Source organism: Neoarius graeffei, chromosome 8, assembly GCF_027579695.1.
Source record: "Neoarius graeffei isolate fNeoGra1 chromosome 8, fNeoGra1.pri, whole genome shotgun sequence".
Classification (NCBI taxonomy): Eukaryota; Metazoa; Chordata; class Actinopteri; order Siluriformes; family Ariidae; genus Neoarius; species Neoarius graeffei.
In genome coordinates, this window is record NC_083576.1 from 45,842,538 (window position 1) to 45,851,937 (window position 9,400).

The 9,400-nt window shown below is 41.4% G+C and overlaps 1 pseudogene; it reads left to right on the forward strand.

Annotated features, from left to right (window-relative positions):
- The first annotated feature begins 388 nt into the window (after positions 1-388).
- Positions 389-3,763, forward strand: LOC132889900 (uncharacterized; annotated as a pseudogene).
- The last annotated feature ends 5,637 nt before the right edge of the window (positions 3,764-9,400 follow it).

Here is a 9,400-nt window from a genome sequence, read left to right on the forward strand (position 1 = left end):
GATCGAGCCGCCAAAAGTGGAAACCTCCGCACCTTGGGCAAAGAGGATCCAATAAGTCCATCCTCTTTGCCTTGGGCTCATTCATGATGGCGCAGGATGCGCAGTGCGCATGCGCACTGCAAAATTACAATGCATTCTGGTTAGGAATTTCTAACCAGAATGCATTGTAATTGCGAAGTGCGCATGCGCACTGCTCAGATTGCCGCAGCCTGCGGCATCTCAAACGGGGCCCTTATCAGAGCGATACAGTCAATGGGTCGAACCTTTCTTATTCAACGTTCTCTGACCTTACGTTATAATGGTCTCACTCGAGCCATACTTCTCCATTATTCACGATATGTTTATGAATGGAGAAACATATCGGCAGATTTCAGAGAAGCTGTGAGAAATGGGTGTCCAGTGGGGAATATCTGAGATCAGTGTCCGGAGACTACTTGCAACACACAACATGCGAAGAAAAGGACAAACGTCTGACTCAGACCTTGAAATTGCCGTCTTTCGTGCAATAACTCAATTGGGCCTGCACAATTACAAAAGATTTGCAAATGTACCATTTGCCGTTGTCCTTGGCCAAAAAATATAGCATACTGGTACCATCTGGGTGGGCAAATTGTAGTTGTGATTTCTACATATGTGATATGATAGACCTCTGAGATTGGTAGCTTTTCTGTGGTTATCACCTAATGAATTACCCCACTCCATAAAATAAATAGCATTTTAGACACCGGGGGGATATCCGGGTTGAAATCATGGTTAATACACTTGTCAGTGTTGTATGATATAGCCTAGAGGTTGGTATCGTTTTAAAGACTATATCCATTTAAGCACATTGTTGAAGTCATCCTTCTTAGTCCAATGGTGAACAATGAACAGTGACCCCTGTGGTTGGTACAGGTGTCTGCTCTGGCCCATGGGCTACTGTAGCTTCTAAACGTGTGTGTGTGTGTGTGTGTGCACGTGCATGCTTAACAGACGGGAGCTACTTACAGTCGCAAAATGATGACAGGCTACCTGTCCTCGGTTGGGGTACATGCAGGGGAATGCCGAGTTGGAAAAGTTCTGAGAGCAGCCCATGTCCCTTACCATGAAAGACGGCATCAAGTAAGATGTTATATAGCTGTTCTAAATTTTTTTTATGCGAGTCGTTGTTGTGTATGCCATGCACATGTATGACTAACAAAACATAGACTTCATCTAAGTACAGCCTAAAGTGATTAATATTTTCTTTTTTGCATGGGGTACCCGTAACTTGAACTCAATCCCATATGATGCGGAATATATGGGACACAAATTACACATGGACCAAAATGAAAAATTGGCCATGTTTGGAGCAACTTTTGTGATTGCTGTAGACGGCTATAGCAAGAAAATTGTTGTAAATGCAACTATGCCTGTAAAAAACAATCTAACCATCTTCGACCAAGTGCACAGGTCAGTGTTGTATGTTCTTTTTCAAAGAAAATATGTGAATTAAAATGAAATAATACTGTTGGAGCCATATTTAAGCAGGGATGTGATTTTTCTGCGAATTCGCGGAATTCCGCTTTTTTCACCTCAAAACTTGAAGAAAATTTTTTTTTCCGATTTTTCCCTCATCCACATTCGTATCCTATTCGTTCCGACTTTGTTTGAAAGATGGCAGCCTCGGATTTGCATCTTTACACCTCGATCACAGAGGCTGCCATCTTTCAACTCTTTGTTTGAAGCGAGCTTACGTACAGCTATCTAACAAGCGCGTTCATTGGTTGTTACAGAGCGATGAGCCAATCACGTACCTCATTTCATCTCAATGACGTAATTGTGTAAATGGCGTAATTACGTCATTGAGATGAAACGAGGTACGTGATTGGCTCATCGCTCTGTAACAACCAATGAACGCGCTTGTTAGATAGCTGTACGTAAGCTCGCTTCAAACAAAGAGTTGAAAGATGGCAGCCTCCGTGATCGAGCGTAAAGATGCAAATCGAGTTAAAGAAATCGACAGAATAGTGAAAAAAAGTTCCGCTGGGAATGGTTGGAGAAAAACCGCGGCTCGCCTCGGGGCGAATTACGTCACAAGGCGCGGGGCTAGCGGGCCCTGCTCGCGCTGGTTCTTTGGGGTGTGAGCGAGAGTGTGTGTGTGTGTGTGTCAGAGTTGCATGTTGACCATTAAATTGGCTTGAATTTGTTAATCATGACAAGTTTTTTCTTGTGTGTTTGCTTGCTATTTTAGTACAATTTTTAAGTCAGAAAACCCCAGAACCCAGGAGCTTTGGGGGGCTTCCCCCCCTTGTCCCCCCACCAGGGCGCTGCCCTGGACCAGCTGGGGGCCTGCGGCCCCCAGCCCCCTGGCTAAAATTTTCAGATAATTTCACCAGCCCCAAATCACATCCCTGATTTAAGTTTCCTTGAATGTGCCCATTTAAATCTGCTTTGTGAAATTGCTGGTTACCTGAGAAAGAAAGAGGTTTTAAGTCAGTGTCATTGTACATACTTACCTGCTATGTTTATATGCTTTTCTGATATATTTATATACTTACCTTTACATGCTTACCTGATGTGTAGATACTTACCTGATGTGTACTTTACATGGAATGCACGTTGAGAATGTTGAGACCATTTGGCCTCATGTGGCCGAAGAAATGTTTGGTGAGAAATGGCCACTACAAATATCAATAATTAAATGTTTCATATGTAGACCAGCAGTAACACATTATGGAATGTGGGATCAGCTGTGAGTGGATCATGGCAAAGAGTTTTACCTCTGCCTGTACATGCAAGAGAGGCTGTCGGAATATAGACACAACCAGCAACGACAGCCATACCTCCAAACTCAGTCAACAAGGGTAATGTTAACCATCTGCAAATTATCAGCCTACATTACACCATGAAAACTGACAAAGTATTAAGCCAAGTATTACCCTTAAGTAGAAGCTTGAGGTAGCTGTCAGCTACTTCTTTTTTTTTTTTTACAGAATCATACAGTGGAAAGATTGTGGCCAGAAATCAATAATCGAGTGACCTACCCACTTAAGGAGGCCCTGGTACAGTTACAAGATCAGGAAGCAATAGACATGGATGACAGCCTGACAAAGTTTGTTATATCCAGAGGTGGAAAAACCCGGGTGCAGAAAGTAAAAACCCTGCCACATTTTTGCTCCAGCCAATGCAGTGAACCAGCTGATCCTAATTACCACATCCCCTAAGCCAGGTTGATGAGCTAATTGGTGAAATCACCTGTGTTGAGAGCACAGGCAGAAGGAAAACCTAAGCAGGACTTTTACTTTGTCAATCCAGTTTTTCCACCTCTGGTTATATCCAATCTGACAAGCCAGATGTGCGAGATTGGCCTAAACAGATTTGTGCATTCGTGGAATGCTCACAGGATCCCAGGTGTGTACATATCCCATACAAGTTATTCACTTTAACAGATTCTGAAATGGTTTTGAACATCACAACAAACATGTGTGTTCTTAAAGGCAAAGGGATACCAAATCATCTGGCAGGGACAGGAACGCTGAGAAAGATCACAGCAGATCTTATGCCAGATACCACTGTAGCAGCTGACATGTACGAGAGGGACATGGGATCTTCCCTTACCAGAATATCTTCATTTGGAAGTGACCCCTTTATGTCGGAGACAGACAAAGTGAGAGCAGAGCAGCTCTTTACACAGTATTACCCGGACCTTTCAGTTCTTTTTGATAATGCTGTCAATTACAACTACACTCCATTCAAAGACGCACTGATCTACCTCATTGATGTAACAAAGAGATGTTCTTAATTTCATTTGAGACTCTGATGAAGATGTGGCAAACATCGAGAAAATTGTTTCACTTCTGAGTTGCTCCGGTGAACCTCCTGTTCTTAATTTCATGTTTATCTTAATTTCATGTCATCTATTAAAGTCCATATGTCTTAATACAAGTCTGGAGAAGATCTTTATGTTCTGTTTAAGTAGACCTACTGGAACTATGGCCATTATGCAGTCACAACTGTAAAAGTACAGGGTAGAGCTATTGTTGAGCCAAATGTTAATAACAAAAAGTCAATTCTAATTTTTTTAATCACAAATATTTATTTTGCTGGAAAACAAAAAATACTTGTAAAAAGAGAGAACAATGGAACAGATACACAGTCAGTGGGTCCAGCTTTGGGATCCTCCTCATGGAATGGAATGGCACATGAATACACACACAACACAGTGTGGCATTCCAAAAACATCAACATCAAACATGTGAGGTGAGAACAATCATAAAACAGTATCTTGCCATATTTTCAACTCTTTTACAAAACGCTTGTGAGGTGAGAACAATATAACATATCAATTCTCACTATTCTAAGCATGTAACAACTCACTCGCTCACATTATCTTTTAACAGTAGTGTTTGGTGGCAAGAACAAAATCATTTACTCTCTAAAATTCCAGTTGCCTAATGGCATTGACAACCTCAGAAAGGCCAGTAACCTTATGAATGTTGGCTGAAAAATTACCCACTCTATACTTAAAGCACTGTGACGAATCCTGAAGCCACACAGTGGTGCAGGATCGGCATGCGACTAGGCTTTCACAGCACGTGGCGAAAACTGGATCCTCCATGCATCCTGCCAGTGTAAAAAAATTAATATTAGCCTACAGGTCTGAAGGTGTAGTACAAAGTACAACAACTTTGAGCAACAGTGGTAGTTTCTTCCTATGTCTCCAAATGCCCCAAGCACACCCTCCCATGCCATAGCAACACCAAGGGCCTACACACATTTAAGCTTTTATAATGACCACTGTAACAAAAATTCCATCAAAAGATCAACATTACATTTGCCAGTGATGTGTGATGTCTACATGTAAATAACAAATTTTTAACAAACTGACCTCTGCAAACTACACAGGTGAATGTAGCCCTCAAATTTCTCGACTGCTCTTCAGTCAGTACCAATGTTGTTTTGGTGTTTCTGTGGACGAGGTCAGAGAGACCCTGGATGGCTGCAGTGACCTCTGAGAGACCCTGAGAGGCCAGGACAACCTCCTCAATCTTCACAAACACACCATCCAGTCCATCATCATCTCTGTGTCTATGAAACAGAAAAATTGCATGTGCATGTATATATCAAGTAATTTATTCATACATCCTATTCATTTAATATATTAAGCTGTTAATGTTAAGCTGATGATCTCTTAATTATTATTATCTCAATAGTAATAATAAATAATAACATGGCATTCATTTTGTCGCTTTCAACATATTGTGTCAGACCAACATTGCTTTTTATTAGAGGACATGCTTAGCATTTTACGATGACTAATGTCAGGAGGAAAATATGAGGAGAAGTAACAAGTCACTGGCACTCCAACTTACGAGATTCTCCGCTTCTTTTGCTGGACAGCTTGAAAGTCAGACTCGGGAACAGCCATGATCTTCCTAGAGTTTTGCTTCCAGTAAAAGGAGCCTGAATGAGCACAAAAAATTATAATGTATGAATAAGAACTAATTCTTGAGACTGACATGAATACAAATGAATTTAGTTTTATCTAAAATGAAAGTTAAGTTGCTCAAATGAAGCACCTCTTGTTCCTTCGGAATCCACAATTTCCACTGCATTGTGATCCGTCAGGATCAGTGGTTCGTTGCTTCCTAAGGCCTCTTTTTTACTTTTCCAATCATACATGGGACACTGGCCTCCTGCTCAGTAAATCTTACAACCACCATTCTGCTGTTCACAAGCTTTCCACTCTGGAGCTCTCCCAGGCTGAGAGTCCTGGAATTCAGGAGAAATACATTTAAGATCATTCATAGAATAGAATTAGAATAGAGGGGCGCCATGGTGGTGTAGTGGTTAGCGCTGTTGCCTCACAGCAAGAAGGTCCGGGTTCGAGCCCCATGGCCGGCGAGGGCCTTTCTGTGTGGAGTTTGCATGTTCTCCCCGTGTCCGTGTGGGTTTCCTCTGGGTACTCCGGTTTCCCCCACAGTCCAAAGACATGCAGGTTAGGTTAACTGGTGACTCTAAATTGACCGTAGGTGTGAATGTGAGTGTGAATGGTTGTCTGTGTCTATGTGTCAGCCCTGTGATGACCTGGCAACTTGTCCAGGGTGTACCCCGCCTTTCGCCCGTAGTCAGCTGGGATAGGCTCCAGCTTGCCTGTGACCCTGTAGAACAGGATAAAGCGGCTAGAGATAATGAGATGAGAATAGAATAGAATATCTTTGTCATTATACAGAGTATAATGAGATTTAAAACTGCTCCATAAAGTGCGCACACAAATATACATTTAAACATAATGCACAGTAAAACTATAAAACTACTAACTACTACACATAAAAAGGTATACAATAAAAAAACTTGTGCAAAACCCACTGGAGGGACAGACATGTAACAGTAAGCAGACTTGAGAATAAAGTGGCTAGCAGCATCAAAGTGGTAGAGGTGACATTGGTACTAACAGTGCAAATATGACAGTTTTCAGTACACAGACAGACAAATTGAAAACAGAAAAACGTGACTTGAGTACAAGTGACTAGCAGTATTAGTGGTGGTGACAGTGGCAGTGATAGTGCAAAAAGCATGTCAGTTCCTCAGTGCAAACTTGAGTTGAGTAAGGTCATGATGATGAACATAGAGAAGTGCACATAAAACATTTCTTTCTGATGACAGGGGCATGGGAATTTAAAAAGACAATAACTTACCTCATAAAGTATTTTGGGGATTGGGCCCTGGGTGGAACTGAGGCACTTGCTGAGCTAGCCAACCTGGAGAAGCGAAACTGGCTGCTTGAGGAAGGAGCAGGAGGGGGCCCCAAGGCAGCAACATTAAGACTTGCATCTGGTGCAGCCTCAGCCCCGTGCACTTCATAATGGGACTTGTCCTTGAGGTCCAATAAACTGAAGTAGCCATCCGCTCTGGGGAACACTGCCATGTTGTTGTCACCCGTGAGGTAGGGACTCTGGCTGGTTACCTAAAGGACAGTAAAGTTCACTTAAATTGGCAAAATCTGAGTAATGTAATTTACTGTATCCATTAAACTCTTATAGACATAGGTAGGTACAGCGCTACAACCAGTAGCCTAATCTAACGTGATCAAACACAACGGCCCTGCCATAAATCATCACTGGTAGTCATTATTAGTGCCTGGGCCAAGTACCCAAAATACAGTATAGCATACCGGTACCATCTGGGTGGGCAAATTCTTGTTATGATTTTTATACCTACACATCTCTAGTTTATGTTTTGATATGATAGGCCTCTGAGATTGGTAGCTTTTTAGAGGTTATCACCTAATGAGTTACCCCACCCCATAAAATAAATGGCATTTTTAGACACGTGGCAAGAAATGCTAAGCGGCTAAGTGGTTAACAATACAAGTCCGATTAGAGCTCTATACAGTGTATGATTAGAACAGTTTTTCTAGTTGGCTGGCTGTTGTAGCCTTTTGAGTGGTTTGTGTATTGTTGCTGACATCCTTTAGAATAACTTATCATGTCGTGTTTAGATCTTAATTGTTTAATATGCTCTCGTAACAACAGTATATTATGTACCTGCAAATAGGCTAGCCAAAGTTACGTTTCGGGTAAGGTTGCACCAGCACGTTGTTTTACAGTTGTTTACACACCCAGAATGCTGTATCATGTCTGAATGTTATGTCAAAATCATCCACTGATATCAATTTTTAATAAAAATTACGTCTCCGTTTTTTCTGAGTCTGTTTTTCATTTGCATCATTATAGCAGCTTGATCTAATTAAAAAGGTCATTAGGCGAAGAACTGACGCCACAATCAACAATGAGTTAGCTGGCTGCATATCTTAGGAAAAGGCTATCATTGTTTGTTAACGTTATGCAAGGTTTGATCACTACATTACCTGAAATATTCTGGCGATTTTGTCCAGAGTCATGTCATCCTCTTTCAGGGTGACCCTCCTAGCGCCTTTGTACACCACAAAGGATGTGTCCATCTGGTCCATCTCCGCTGTTAAATGTCAATGACTGCTCGTCCACGTTGTTGGGGCCGAGGCTACTTTTTCCACTTGCGCGAGCAGTAGAAAAGCACAGTGGGAAATGGGGACCAATAATTGTAAATTAGAGTTATTATTTCGTTTTGGTTTCCCTGTTTATTATTTGTTCTGTTTTGAGTTGGAAAAAGGAAAACAAACACCAATCCCTCATTTTTTTTGTCATACAGAAAAACAGGAAAATGAAATATTGAGTGGTTTTTTTTGTTTTTCGTTTTCCAGATTGAATGGAATACTTGAATGATCGGATGATACACGGACCCTTCTGGCTTGTCCACGTGATCTTTAGCAAACTGCAGATGAGCAGCAATGTTCTTTTTGGAGAGCAGTGGCTTTCTCCTTGCAACCCTGCCATGCACACCATTGTTGTTCAGTGTTCTCCTGATGGTGGACTCATGAACATTAACATTAGCCAATGTGAGAGAGGCCTTCAGTTGCTTAGAAGTTACCCTGGGGTCCTTTGTGACCTCGCCAACTATTACACACCTTGCTCTTGGAGTGATCTTTGTTTGTTGACCAGTCCTGGGGAGGGTAACAATGGTCTTGAATTTCCTCCATTTGTACACAATCTGTCTGACTGTGGATTGGTGGAGTCCAAACTCTTTAGAGATGGTTTTGTAACCTTTTCCAGCCTGATGAGCATCAACAACACTTTCTGAGGTCCTCAGAAATCTCTTTTGTTCATGCCATGATACAATTCCACAAATGTGTTGTGAAGATCAGACTTTGATAGATCCCTGTTCTTTCAATAAAACAGGGTGCCCACTCACACCTGATTGTCATCCCATTGATTGAAAACACCTGACTCTAATTTCACCTTCAAATTAACTGCTAATCCTAGAGGTTCACATACTGTTGCCACTCACAGATATGTAATATTGCATCATTTTCCTCAATAAATAAATGACCAAGTATAATATCTTTGTCTCATTTCTTTAACAGGGTTCTCTTTATCTACTTTTAGGGCTTGTGTGAAAATCTGATGATGTTTTAGGTCATATTTATGCAGAAATATAGAAAATTCTAAAGGGTTCACAAACTTTCAGGCACTGCTGTATGTTCTTCAAACACAAGAATATACACAAGAAAACCTGGCAGTCTCCAGATGGCAGTACAATAAATGAAATCGACTACATCTGTATTAATAAGAGATGGCAAAGTGCACGCCAAGATGTTAAAAGCTGCAGGGGAGCAGACGTTGGTCTAGACCATTATCTGGTAAGAGGTATGAAAAAACTGAAACTGAGGAAGATAAAACACCAGAAATCTTCAAACCCTTACGATATAAGAAAACTCAAAGATGAAGAGACGATGGCGATGTTCCACATCAAGGTGAACAACAGGTTTCAAGAGCTGAAAGGAAGTAGTAGGGGACTTTGAGGAGAAGTGGCAATGCTTTAAAGAAGCAGTCCAGAGTGC